This window comes from Miniopterus schreibersii (genome assembly GCF_964146895.1).
Source record: "Miniopterus schreibersii genome assembly, chromosome: 3".
In the NCBI taxonomy this organism is placed as follows: Eukaryota; Metazoa; Chordata; class Mammalia; order Chiroptera; family Miniopteridae; genus Miniopterus; species Miniopterus schreibersii.
In genome coordinates this window covers 92,974,267-92,988,589 of record NC_138103.1, presented here as the reverse complement: position 1 = coordinate 92,988,589, position 14,323 = coordinate 92,974,267, and the positions used below count along the sequence as shown (strand labels likewise).

General features: G+C 40.0%; 1 pseudogene across 1 annotated transcript in view; it reads left to right on the top strand.

Moving 5' to 3' along the window:
* LOC308554938 (hydroxymethylglutaryl-CoA synthase, cytoplasmic pseudogene) overlaps nucleotides 1–4,234 on the top strand; it is a 41,407-nt pseudogene extending 37,173 nt beyond the window's left edge. Inside the window, exon 2 of the transcript in view lies at nucleotides 2,520–4,234. The product of the transcript in view is annotated as a hydroxymethylglutaryl-CoA synthase, cytoplasmic pseudogene (transcript). The remainder of the gene's footprint in view (nucleotides 1–2,519) is intronic.
* The last annotated feature ends 10,089 nt before the right edge of the window (nucleotides 4,235–14,323 follow it).

Genomic DNA, 14,323 nt, shown 5'->3' with positions numbered 1-14,323 from the left:
GTCCACCCCGTTCACGTGGCACTCTCCATCAAAAATTAGTTTCGTGCAGTCCCCCCCCCCCCCGTACACATGTACACACACTTCCCACACTTTTTCCGTGGTGTGGTGTCCCCCCAGCCGTACTCTTCACCATCCACACTGTTCTCTAGCAAACAGTTCCAGTTCTCTACAAAGACGATCCGATGTTCCCCCTCCGCCCAGCTTGCAACCTGGCTTTCCTCACTTGCCTCACTTTCCTCATCTATGAAAAGGGAATATAGTCTTGAATGCATATGTTGTTACAAAATTAAATGAATTCAAGGCATGTCAATTCCTTATAACAATGCCCAGCATATGGGAACTGCTCAAAAGATATTAGGTATTATTATTATTGTGATTATTAGCCACTTGCACCTTATACTTCTGGCAAACTGGAATAATTCTGGAAAATGTCTCGCTTCAGTGTCTTTGCTTATGTTCTTTTCTGCATGGAATTCTCTACCCCAGTCTCTATCTAGACCCATTCGCTATATTTCCAAATTCTATTTTAAATTCCACAGATTCTCAAGGAAATCATCTGCAGTGGACTGAATGTTTGTGTCCCCCCCAAATTCATATGTTGAAACTTAATGCCCAGTGTGATGGTCTTAGGAGGTGGAGGCTTTGGGAGGTGCTTAGGTCATGAGGGCGGAGCCCTCATTAATAAGATCAGTGCTCTTTCAGAGGAGACCCTAGAGAGCAAGCTTTCCCCTTCCACCATGTGAGGGCTCCGGGAAAGGCGGTTGCCTGTGAACCAGGAAATGAATTCTCATCAGACACTGAATCTCCCTGTGCATCACCTTGCGCTTTCCAGCCTCCAGAACTGTGGGAAGTGCATGTTTGTTGTTTATAAGCCACCCAGTCTCTGGTATTTTGTTATAGCTGCTCAAACAGACTAAGATAGCGTCTTTCTTCTCCAGACTTTGAAACCTTTGTTTGTATACCCTGTTCAAATCTGCGTGTTCTATTTTTATATTAATTTGTTTAACGTCTTATTTATGGAATCATTGGGGGTAAGGATTACATCATATATCTTTATAGCTCTAATTCCTAACATTCTACCTTGCTTGGTGTAAGTTGATATTCGCTGCCTTAAATTAGACTTAAGACAAAAGAACTACTTTACCAGAGATTTTGATATTATTAAACCAAGACAAGAGTATATTACACTTAAAGTTTAGATTTTCAGCCAAGGGGAACATTAAAGGAGTAATTGGAGGACATGGTATTTGGGCTGGGTCTTGTAAGAAAATTTCGGTTGGATTTGTAAGCGTTTGTTATTCCAGAGAAAAAGAGAAAGCAGAAAAGTTGCCTGTGACTGTAACAGTGTGCGCATAGCTGTTCGGTAGGGAAGGGCGGGGGTGTGCGGGCGTGGGGGCTAGAGTGTGGTTGAGATGCCCTGTGGGTGTAAGGGGAGGAATAGGGAAGGCGGGGCCTGGTGCCAAAGTCTTGAAATATTATCTTTTTTCTGTAGGTGATGTAAAGCCATTAAAAAGCCTAGATGTGATCAAACTGAGTTAAGGGAAATTGCGTGGGGAAATAACCGCTGAGGTGAACTGATTAGTAAAGGCGTCTGATCTCAAATACTTTCTCCGTAAATGTTTAAAGAAAATCTAATTTGGTTGTGGATATATTTGCTTTTCCACTGGCAATCCTATTTGATAAGCTTGAGGTTGCTTTTTAGATGGGGATTTTCAGTCACTCCCAACCCAGGCGAGAATCACTCCAGTAAATGACCCTGGGGCGACAGCTCCACAAACCAATTACAATACTCGGGAGATTTCTGCACAGGGTCTGTGTCACTCTGATTTCAATTAACATACTTCTTAATTAGGAAGAAATACAGAGGTAAAGAGGGTGATACTTTTAATTCGTGGCCCCTTGTTTAGCTTTTTGTCCATTTGATATGTAAGATAGCCTAGATGGATGGAGAGCCAAAATCATGGAGAAACTTATTATGACAATAAAAAATGTTAGGTCAGATAAATTATATGCAATTTAAAGTATTTTCCAGGCTTCACGTTTGCCTTGGAGAAATTGTGTAGTTGTGCTTTAAAAGAGATTGCTGTGGACTCCAAATGTCAAACTGTTATGGACAGTGTTCTAATTAAGCCAACATCATACATGGAAATTAGATCCCTAATTCAGTTTCCAATAGAAAAGTCTGCAGTATAGCTACTCACCTCAAAAACAGCAAAACAACCAAACAAAACAAGGGTTGCTTCATTGTGCCAACTGAACTTTGAGACACTGTGTCATTTGGGTATATATATAATTTGCCCATAGGGGGTTACTTTCAGTATATAAACGGAGAATATTACTTCAGCCAAAGGGAAGTAATACTCTACCACGCCAGCCTTCTGATCTTTCCCGAAAGCTGGAGAACCTGACCTAAACTAAAAAGCTCATGTGATAAAGGTCAAAGGAAATCACTGCTTCCTGAACTTAAGACTAATTGTGTTCACATAAGAAGGGAAGTGACTTGTAATAAAAATGGTAAGAGAAAAGCAACTCAGAAGGGCTTTTAACTGTGTCTTCCTGGCTTGCTCTCTTTCCTGTACTGACACCTGGTCACCTTTGGTGTCTGAAGGAGGAAACAGTGACAGACATGGAGACTGATGGTCTCTGTCCCTCACATAGTGCTTTTACCCTGCCTGGGTAACTTCCTTTGAATGCAGAAGCCTGCTGGCCAAAAGATATGGGAATTGTTGCCCTTGAGATTTATTTTTCTTCTCAATATGTTGATCATGCAGAGCTGGAAAAATACAGTGGTATTGATGTTGGAAAGTATACTACTGGTTTGGGCCAGGCCAGGGTGGGCTTCCACACAGATAGAGAAGGTATCACCTCTCTTTGTATGACTGTGGTTTAGACTCTTATGGAGAGAAACAGCCTTTTTTAGATCGCATTGGGTGGCTAGAAGTGAAAATAGAGACAATCGTCGACAAATCAAAGTCAGTGAAGACTAATCTGATGCTGCTCTGTGAGGAGTCTGGGAACACAGATATAGACAGAGTAGACACCATGAATGCCTGCTGCGGAGGCACAGCTGCTGTCTTCAATGCTGTGAACTGGATCCAGTCCAGCTCTTGGGAAGGACGTCATGCCCTGGTGGTTGTAGGAGATACTTTTGTATATGCCACAGGAAATGCTAGACCTACAGGTGGAGTCAGAGCCATTGCTCTGCTCACTGGGGCAAATGCTCCTTTAATTTGTGAACAAAGACTCCGTGGGACACACATACAACATGCCTATGACTTTCACAAGCCTGGTATCTTTCCGAATATCCCACAGGAGATGGGAATCTCTCCATCCAGTGCCACCTCAATGCATTAGACTGCTGCTACTCTGGCTACCACAAAAATACCCGTGCCCAGTGGCAGGAAGAGGGAAATGATAAAGATTTGGCCTTGAATGATTTCAGCTTCATGATCTTCCCCTCACCCTGATGTAAACTGGTTCAGAAATCTCTAGCTCGGATGATGCTGAACGATTTCCTGAATGACCAGAACAGAGAGATAATTAGTATCTATAATGGCCTGGAAGCCTTTGGGGATGTTAAATTAGAAGATGCCTGCTTTGATAGAGATGTGGAAAGGCATTTATGAAGGCTAGTTCTGAACTCTTTAGTCAGAAAACAGAGGCCTCTTTGCTTGTATCCAACCAAATGGAGATACGTACACGTCTCCGTGTCTGGCTCCCTTGCTCCTGTTCCAGCACAGTACTTGCCTCAGCAGCTGGCAGGAAAGAGGGTCGGCATGTCCTCCCATGGTTCTGGTGTGGCTGCCACCCTCTGCTCCCTTAAAGTTACCCAAGATGCCACACCAGGGTCTGCTCCCGATAAAGTAACAGCAAGTCTATGGGATCTTAAATCAAGGCTTGACTCAAGAACTTGTGTGACACCAGCTGTCTTTGGGGAAAGCATGAAGCTCAGAGAGGACACTGGCCACTTGGTCAATTATAGTTCCCAGAGTTCAGTAGATTCATTCTTTGAAGGAACATGGTACTTGGTTAGAGTGGATGAAAAGCACAGGAGAACTCATGCCTGGCGACCTTCTCCAAATCATGACACTTTGGACAAAGGAGTAGGACTTGTGCACTCAAGCTCAGCAGCTGTGCATATTCCTAGTCCTCCTAGTCCTGCTGAGAAAGTGCGCGGAGTCCCGGGAGCAGCAGCAGAGCCAGAGCCACCGTCACTAGCAATGGGGAGCGTTGAGAACTTCTGTGTGGGGAAGACCCTTGGGGGCTGGGGGGCTGGGTAGGCATGGGAACCATTGGGAATGGGATGTCTGGGGACAATATTCAAGGACTATATGTTGTTTAAAATTTTATGTACTGACATGGAGCCTGGAAACCTATCATGTTCTTGGGAAAGTGTCTTTGCTCAGTTTGCTAATATGCTTCCCATTGTGGCCTAGCCGCTGCTTAATGTGCTCCACGATGTTAAGGGCTCTGTAAGCTTCGTACCTCTCCGGCCATTCGTGTGCATGAAGCTTTGTTTTAAAATATGGGTTCATGAGCCGTGTACTTCTGGCAGAAAAGGACAGAGGCACTAGTCTTCGATTTTAATTTTTTTGAATGTGTAAGAATTTATACTTTGAACAAATAAGATTCCTGAAAGTACCTGTGGCTTTTGAGAAAAGTTTCTAGTTTAAGGAATGTGCTCTTACATGTGATATGAACAAACCCTGTTTGAAAGTGGGGAGACAAGCATGTTCTTTTTCTAAACTTTGTATATTCTGGAGAGAGAGAGTTGGGATGGTAACTCGGTTCTGGAACCTGGAGTGTGGCTTTAAATCCAGGCCAGCAGTCACGAGTGGTTGTAAGGGCCCTGAGCAGAGATGCTGTCCCTGAGCAGGCGTCTGGGAGGAACAGCCTGGCCCACTGGAGCTGACTGTAGCTCCAGGTCTGCTCCTGAGTCAGTCATGATGGATTAGGCTGAAAAACACTGAGATGTTACTGGAACTTGAGTGTGAGGAAGTTTGTTGCTGCAATTCTTCTTCGTACCTTATTTTGAAGAATAAATAAAACATTTTTCTGACTGCTTTGCAAAAATTTTTTAAATGAAGGATAGGGGCAAGGCATTATTAGGCTACTTCTGATGCTTCAGTGTTATAAATGCAACTGAAAGATTGACAACCTAAATTCTTTTAAAAAAATCAGTTTAATGAAAATAAAAAGGTAAAACCCATGTTTTTACATAGTTTGATCAGCCAAAATGAGTATTCCACGTAAGATCTGGAAGTGGGATCTATAAAGCATTTGCTCAGACTTACACCTTAAAAAACTATCACAAAGTCTGACAAGACTAGCTAGACAGTTTTGGAGATATTTTTGGTGCTGAACGATGACACGAGCCTTATAGATTGTAAAATAGAGCTAGTTGGAACCAACATACAGATTTAAATATTTTAAACTTTATTTGTGCTAAATTCTCTCAAGCCTCAGCTATCTAAAATAAATGTACACAAATATTAAATGTAATGTTTCAGATTGCAAGGTAATATGCAGTGTAGTGTTTGTAAAATACTCTTGTCTGATAGTAACTGGTGGTACTTTGATTTGTACAGTCATAATTTGTTAAAGTGACTTGATTTTAACACCACTGATACAGATAGATAATGGAGTTCAGGTTTAAAGATTGATGGAAAATTGTGCATGCAATACTTTTGCAAGTATTGGGAGTCCAGTATGTTTTGAAAAGAATAATTTCACTTTTGTTTGTCAGAAAATGGGTTTTCTCAAAGTCCATTGCCAGCAATGGGCAGGCCTAGTAATACTGGCACAGAATTAACTGTACAGCTATTAACAGTGAGGTGAATAACTTTGAGTAAAGTTTTAGGGAAGTGTTTTTTTAAAAAAGGGCTTTTAAACTACCGTGAAGTCATTGCTTTGTAATAACATGTTCAGCAAAGATAGTAAGAGAGAAATTTTTACTGGAAGTTTTTGCAGGTATTAAACACAGATATCTGGAGGTAGGAGTCCCTAATCTAGGGCTTTATCTAATCTCTCTTTAATTAAAGAGGAGAAACACTTTTATTTAATTTCAACCGAGCCTGTGAAATGCTTTTATCATTTCATACACATTGTGATGAGACTATTATGGTTAATGGAAACTGGATTGTTCCCTTTTTAGGTCGATAACAAGACCTTCCGTTTTGCTGAATGTTTATCTTATAAGTGTATCCTATAAACTATTTTATGTATTCCCCACAAAGTATTGTGGTTGATATAATTACTCACGTTTTATAGGTGAGGAAGCTGTGGCTAAACATGTTCAAAGATGTTCCCAAAGTTACATGCAATTAAATGAATCTGTTTGGATCCAGGTTAGTGTGAATTCAAAACCTGAGCTATTTCCCACAACATTTTAATGACTGTCCTGCAGTACTTCAGGATATTCTGTGGGGTTGGTATTTTAAAGTGTCTTTAAATCAGCATTGGCATTGGGCTTCCAGTGCACCTTCAGCAGTATCCTATTAATTGGGACCTCTTAATGCTGAAACTGCGAGGTTCACAGGCATATCACCTAGATGCAAACTGAGTTAGGGAGGGTTCAATTTGTAACTTAAAAGTAGCTTTTTCAGATCCCTAATTTGACTAATATAACTGTTGGTTAGGAAGGAAATGAAACTATAAATTGAAACAATTCTACTTGCTTTTTAGTCTGGGTAACTTAGTCTTAGTAAAGGTCCTTTCCTGATGCTGCTCTTTTTCCTGTTCAGGGAGTAGTATTATTGGGAGGGTAACAGCCCTTTATATTTAGGACAATCTTTATGTAGCATGCATGGTTCAGCCATTTAGAACTCAAATGAAACTTAGTACCATAGTTTAAATTAATATTTTACTTTAGACTGAGTGCTGTGGTCTGAGTGTCTGTGTCCCCACCAAATTCATATGTTGAACTCTTAACCCCCAGAGATGATGTATTAGGAGGTGGGTCCTTTGGGAGATGCTTAGGTCATGGGAGTGGAGCCTTCGTGAATGGGATTAGTGCCTTTATAAAAAGAGATCACAGAGATCCCTTGCCCCTTCCTTCATGTGAAGACACAGTGAGAAATCTGTGATCCAGAAGAGGGCGCTCACCTGGCCATTGGTGGCACCTTGATGTCAGACTTCCAGCCTCCAGAACTGTGAGAAATAAATTTCTGTTGTTTATAAGCTACCCAGTCTGTGTATTTTATAATAGCAGCCTGAATGGACTAAGACACTGATATCTCAGAGTTTTCAAGTAGGAAGGCTTGCTTTTTACTCTTATTTCCTTATCTGAATATATTCTAGTCATTTTCTAGCTCTGAGTCATGCCTACTTAGCTCCCCATATACCTTGAATATCAACTAGAGCCAAGGGCTACTTCTTGGGTTTGTCCTGTCAATTTCTAATTTAGGAAAATGGTATGCAGCAACCTTCTTGTACTATTTATATACATTCAATACTTCTACACCTTTAAACCCTCAGGGACATTCTAGGAAATTTTACAGTTTTGTGTCACTTTCTACTCAGATTCAAGGCCATCAGAATTATAATTAATTTGCATTTTAGGCCCGTGTTTAAAAGGATGTCACTTCTTGGAAATGCTCCTGGGTGACAAAATAAAGAAAAGGGCACCCAGTACTCTGTGTACACTTAATTAGAAATTCCAGTTAATTACTCATTATGTCCTTTTACATTTCTAGAGATTTATAGAGAAAATCGTTTCTTCCACCTTTGTGTCAAAAAAATAAAATCTGTTCAGGAGAGCTTTTTCTTTTTTGTATGATCAGATCCTTAAGTGACCTTTGTTAAAAATCCTTTTCTGTCTCAATGTTTCCCTTTCCCTTTCAGTTGTTAAAAAATGGCCCAAGTCTGAAAAAAAGCAATTTTATAGTTAAGTACACTGAAAGCACAGCATGGAAGAAAATAAACTTTTATTTTTGTAATTTAACAAACACTTATATTTTAAGTGCTTTGCAATATTAGCTTATTTAATCCTTGTAATAAGCCTATGAGGCAGAATATTTTACATCTGTGACTACATATATAAGTGATGTATGGTGTTATTTGTTATTACATAATATCATTAGATGAGCAATGGAAAAATGTTTGAGTTCTGTATACAGGTTTAGAAAAATAGCAGAAGTGCTGATTACTAGTGTCTTTAAAGAGCTGCTATTTCTCTCTGTGGCAGCTTTCTTGGGCTTAATAATGGTGAGTCAAATTCATATTACTCGCAACTTTTTTAAAAAAAATCTATTTTTGTTGATTTCAGAGAGATAGACATATCAATGATGAGAGTCATTGATCGTCTGCCTCCTGCACGCCCCCTACTGGGGATCGAGCCTGCAACCCGGGCACGTGCCCTGACCGGGAATCGATCCCTGACCTCCTGGATCCTAGGTGGGTGCTCAGCCCCTGAGCCAAGCGGGAGGGCTAGATGCAACTTCTTAAGAATTCTAGAGGACAAGCTCCTGCAGTTAATTCTAAAGATGAACTTAGGGTATTAAATTTGCGCCAAGGTGAGTCAGATTATGGTGAAGCTCCAACACGGTTTTATTTTTATAGTTGGAGCAGCAAACTGAAGGAGGCTTCCTTTGCCTCTGAGCCGTCCTCCGCCTGACTGCTCACACTTGTCTAGTAGGTGGTAGCAGAAGCTATGGGAAAGGGCGGCCAAAAGCAACTGAGTGCTCTTTGTTCCTTAATGGACTGCGTGATTTTAGGCAAATCCTTTTCTGATTTTTGTTTTCTTTTCAGTAAAACAAGAATAATGACACTTTTATTTCCCTACCTACCTCCTAGGAATAGCCTCTGATGAAAGCTCAAAAGAGCCCTTACTCCCCAGGAGGAGAGGCACAGCCGCGGGCCCACTTTTCTTTTCTTCTCTTTCAGCTGACGTTACACCCTGGTAATATTATCCACGATTCTTGCCTGAATGGCATTTGTGATTTTGATGGACAGGGAGCACTTGTGAAGTTTGTCGAGCATCCTAGTACAAAAGCTTTTGATAAAAGCAATATTTTAACACTTTTCAGACTATAGAAGTCTTTTCCTTGAGATTGTATCTGCTTTGATGTAGTGGGCAGAAAGGTTAATGTCTTAGTTTTTACACAAATAATTACTAAGTGCCTACCAAAAGTGAATGTATAGGAAGTAACATGGGTCAACGCTGAAGTAGAATTTACAGCCCCCCTTTTAGTTTTTGCTTTACCACCTATTGGCCCCAGTCCTCAGAGACTTTATTTAAATTAGCTGAGATTTAGTTTCCTTAATTATTAAATGAAGCTGCTAATATCCCTCCTGTTTATGAAAACCATAAAAGTACTTTTTTTTCTTACTGATTTTTATAGATAAATGATGGTGGTACTTAGAAATGAAACTAGTTACTAGGTAGTAACCCGTTCTAGTTTTGCATGAGCAATAATGCCATTAGTCCTTTTAGTTTAAATGATTTTGTAGTAAATTAACTTTGTCCCTCTTTTTTTGAAAGACAGACTGTTAATGGGGAATTATTTGTATCATAACAAAACTAATCCAGATATTTTCTCTGGGCTTCCAAAAGTTCTAGTTAAGTTTGGATTCCTTTGCAGGTTTTCTTTAGTTTCCGGCAACCATTATATGGAAAATGCTTATTCTTTACTGTGAGCCCAGGTCAAGATAACACCAGGTTCCTACTCAACTCCTCTTTTCCCTTTATACATGTCTAAATTGAATTTACCATCTTTTCTCCAGAAATTATTCCTTCTTCTGAATTTCCTGTTTGTTATGCGTCATAGGAGGGAAACCCAGAGTCATCATGGAATCCGCCGTAACCTCTTCTCTCTTCCTCTCCTTTTGCCCAGTATAACCTGAGAATCATCAAGAACCATTGATTTCTTCTTCTTACTAGTACTTACATATGCTTGTTTACATATTTATTTCTTTCCAAAATGTTGAATTAACATGAGGAACAATGTGTCAGTGGGTGAGATGCTATGGAGCAGGAGAATTAAGGCCACAGAAATGACCGTTGATAATACAGCCTGTAGTGAGTGCTAATCATGACAACAATGACAGAAAACCAAATACTTTCCTCTTTAAAACAGATTTGAAGAACAGCTTTGAAAAGAGTAGCATGCTGTTTAAGCATTTACCGATTGACATGGAAATTAAAGCAAGCCGTGGATGCTAGTGTAAGCATTCACTAGTGTACCAAACCAAGCAATATGTAAGAGCCATTCTAGTTCATAACAAACTTAATGACTACAATAAAATGTTAATTACAGTAAAATGATAGTTTTTGGTTGTCCTGTGTGTGTACATTGTATTGCATAGTTGTGTGTAGACAGTACTATTGTAAGGTATACTATTATCATAGATATAAGAAAAATAGCTAAAACATATTCAACATTCTTCTAAATCATTTCCCAGACAGACTCTTCTTTAAACTTGATAACAGTTCCATGCAAGAGGTAATTATTATGCTCATTTCACAGATGGCCATGACTGAGGCAGAGAGTAGTAATTTGTCTAGAGTTGCAGAAATCTAGTAAGTTGCAGAGCTAGGATTCTAACCCAGAAGGTCCAACTCAGAGTGTAAACTCTTAATCTCAACACAGGGTCCTGTTCTGCCTCAGGAGAATTTTATCATGATCCTTTGTAAGCAGTCATACTATTTATAAACAGTCATACTATAAACCCTGTCAGGGCCTAAAATATAACTATTATCAAGGAACTAATACACACCTGAGTATTTCACTTTTCTGCTTATTGACACTTTCAACATTACATTCAAACTGTATGCATGGGTGGATTAAAGGTCACTGTGTGGGAGATAGATGAATAAAAGAAGGGAGAGCAACCCAGTGTATGTGGAGGGATTTAGCAAGTTGGGAAGGGGTAGAATTGGGTTCAATCACAGAGTCTGCCTTGAGGTACAAGTTTCAGGGAGCCCACTGTGATCTGTGCTTGACTCTGATGTGGAAATTTGAAGAGTGGTTTCCTACCCCACTGAAGAATCTGTGGCATATTATGGCTGTTGTACAACATAAATGTATATGTACAGCAGTGGTTTTCAACTGGAGGCAATTCTCACTCATTCCCTGGGTAGCAATGACTGGAGACATTTTTGATTGTCACGACTGGGGGAGGGGGTGCTACTGGCACCTAGTGGGTAGAGGCCAGGGATGCTGCTGAACATCTGACAGTGCACGGCAGGCTCCCTAGACAGTAAAGTATCATGGGGTCCAAAATGGCAATAGTGCCACTGTTGAGAAATCCTGATATGGAGGCAAAGGTCCTTCTTGCTTTATCACCGTAGACTTCAGCAAGTGTTTTTTAGACACAGTGTAAATTCTTAACAGGATGCACCATAAGCCATAAGGTCCTATCAGTAATGGTGTTGGTGAAGCTTCCTGATGCATCTTCATCTTCATGTGGGAAAGTCTGCAAGAAATATGGGGCATTGTTAATACAGAGGTATTTGTGGGGAATTCTCTGATGGCCTCCAGAAATAATAAGGAAATAATTTGGAAGGAAACCCAGAGATTCTTCCCTTCTCCCTCCCTTCACTCACCTACATTTCTTCTTTCTTTTCCTCTCCCCCCCCCCTTCCTTTCCTGCCTCCCTTTCTTTCTTCTTTCAATTGAAACAATTGTACATCTATTATGTATTAAGCAATCTGTATAGATACAAAGATGAAAAAGAAAAATGTCACAATGGAATAAAAATGTTTTAGAAGGTCATAATAGGATATGAATCTATGTATTTAGAACATTATAACGATGAAACCAAGGGCACCAATTACAGACATGTATGGGTCAGCCAAATTTGTTCAAGCAAAGACAACCACACCTTTGCCTTTTGTCCCCAAATTCAATACGTTGAGCTCTCAGATGTGTGCAGTTTCATCACAAGGGGAATCAAGTAAGATGCTGTGGATATTTCTGTGCAAACCTATCGTCTTAAATAGAAAATAAACAGAAGTCCACATTATACTGACTAATCACTCAGATTATAGACTCGGAGAGAAGACGTGTCATTAGGAAACAAATAGGAAGTACAGGTATTGACAACTGTTTCTTCCCTTTTGAAATAAAACTGGGAGATTGAGGGAGGTCCTGACTTCCATAGGTGTATTTATTACAGAACTTTCCTAATCAGTGAAAAGCAGCTCATGTGTATATTTCTTTTCAGAAAAAAATTATGTATAAATTTCTTTATAAATACGTTTTTAGTCGTTATCTTCCTGGAATATTCTGCTAAAACCAAAAGGAACAACCAAAGCTGCAGAAGAAGCAGGAAGACAAAGGCAAATAGTTCAGCAAGGCAAATCCAAAGCAAACAGAGAAACATGCGGTGACAGACAACAGCGTGAATGTTAATGAGCATAGTGCCATATAGTGGAAATCTACTAATTGCATAGTTGAGGGAATTTAGAGGACATATCCCTAGCAGTTTGTTCTTGTTGCTTAAAATTTTTTTAAAAGATACCGCAGGATGGCCCAATTTAGCCCCAACATCGTATTTTGCAGCTGCATTACAATTCCCCACTGAAGTTCTGCGGAAGAGTTGAGCCTAATTTAGCACAGTTGTTTTGCACAAGACCATCAAGATCAGTAAATGAGTACCCAAAGCATGTGTGAAGGCTGAGAAGTTACTGCAGTTTCACAACCAAGAACTAATGAGACTTCGGAGGTTCACTAATTTGTGAGAAGGGGAAAAAACACTATATACAACAACAGCAAACTCACCTAAGAGTTAGTTAACTTTAGACATTTACCTTCAGCTTCAAAATGTATTTCCTATACATTTTTATTTATAATGATGAAATAGGAAGCTTTGTAATTTTACATTTTTATTAAAGTATAGTTGACATGCAGTATTATATTAGTTTCAGGTGTACAGCAGCATTTATATGCCTTGCAATATAATCATTATGAAAACGTTTTAATTTTTAACCAAGGGAATGGGTCACTTCAGAACCTTGTTTACGTTTATGGTATCCTGAGAAGGAAGACATTCTGGCACTCTTAATATACAGCTAATACGACAAATCATGGAGATGGATTTTTAGTTTGAGGTAAAGAATGGGCTGCCTTGATTTTATTTGCATACTGTATAGACCCATTTGCCACATTACCATATAACTTGTCCAGCTTCCCCAATAGACTGTGAGCAATTTCATCTTAAAGACTGATTTTAGCTCATTCAACTTTGTATAGTCTTGCCCTTCCTTCCCTCCCTCCCTCTTCCCTCCCTCCCTCTTTTTCTCGCTTCCCTCCTTCCCTCCTTCCCTCCTTCCTTCCTTCCTTCCCTCCTTCTTTCCTTCCTTCCTTCCTTCCTTCCTTCCTTCCTTCCTTCCTTCCTTCCTTCCTTCCTTCCTTCCTTCCTTCCTTCCTTCTCTCTTTATTAATTTGTATTTAAGTATAGTTGGCATAAAGTATATTTCTCAAAAGAGCGCTTTATATGCAGTATGTTTTTAAATTTATTGGGGTAATATTGGTTAATATTATATAAATTTCAGGTGTACAACTTTATAATGTGATAACTGTGTGCTCACCACCTGAAGTCTGTTCTACCTTGCAGCACCATTTATTAAGGTTTGCTGCATAGATGAAGAGAGAACAGCTCTTAGCATGACAGGGAGTAGAGAGATTAAGAATCTGGTAGAGAGATTTGGGAGCTACTGGAATAGTTGTTAGTTATACTTGGATTACCTCGAGAGGAGTGAATATCAAGGGACTATGAGAACAATTGCCAGTGATTGTGAATATTGAGGCATGAACCATGCTAAGTGCTTTACTAGGACCAACTAATGTAATCATCTCACAACTTAATGTGTAGATGTTCTTACTGATGTCATTTTATAGATAAGGAAACAGAGACCCATGGGCACAATCTTGGGAAGCACAGATTTTCCGAGGAGGGTGTGGGAAGAGGGATCAGTAAATGTGACAGAAATGAAATGGGCAGAGTTAGGAAGAAAATCTCCGGAAAAAAGAACCAGACCAAAGACAGAACCCCAGGGAACATTTGTGGGGTGGGCATGGAGAGGGGCCTGGTGGGGGACTTAGAAGTGGTCAGAAATTTAGAAGGAGAACTGGTAGAAAACAGGAAAGAGAGTTTTGGAAAAAAAAGGGGAGACTTGGTGGGCAATGCCTCAGACTGTGAGAGGTCAAGTTATTTAGGGGATGAAAAGAGCCTTGAATCTGGCCTTTAGAAGCTTGTTCTGTGCACTGTTAGCAGGGTGGTGGGGCAGCAAACTCAGGACAAAGGATGAGGGGGAATTGAATGGAGGGGGGGTAGTGAGTAGCCGTCTGAAGGGAGGTGACACTGAGGAAATCAGTGGTGA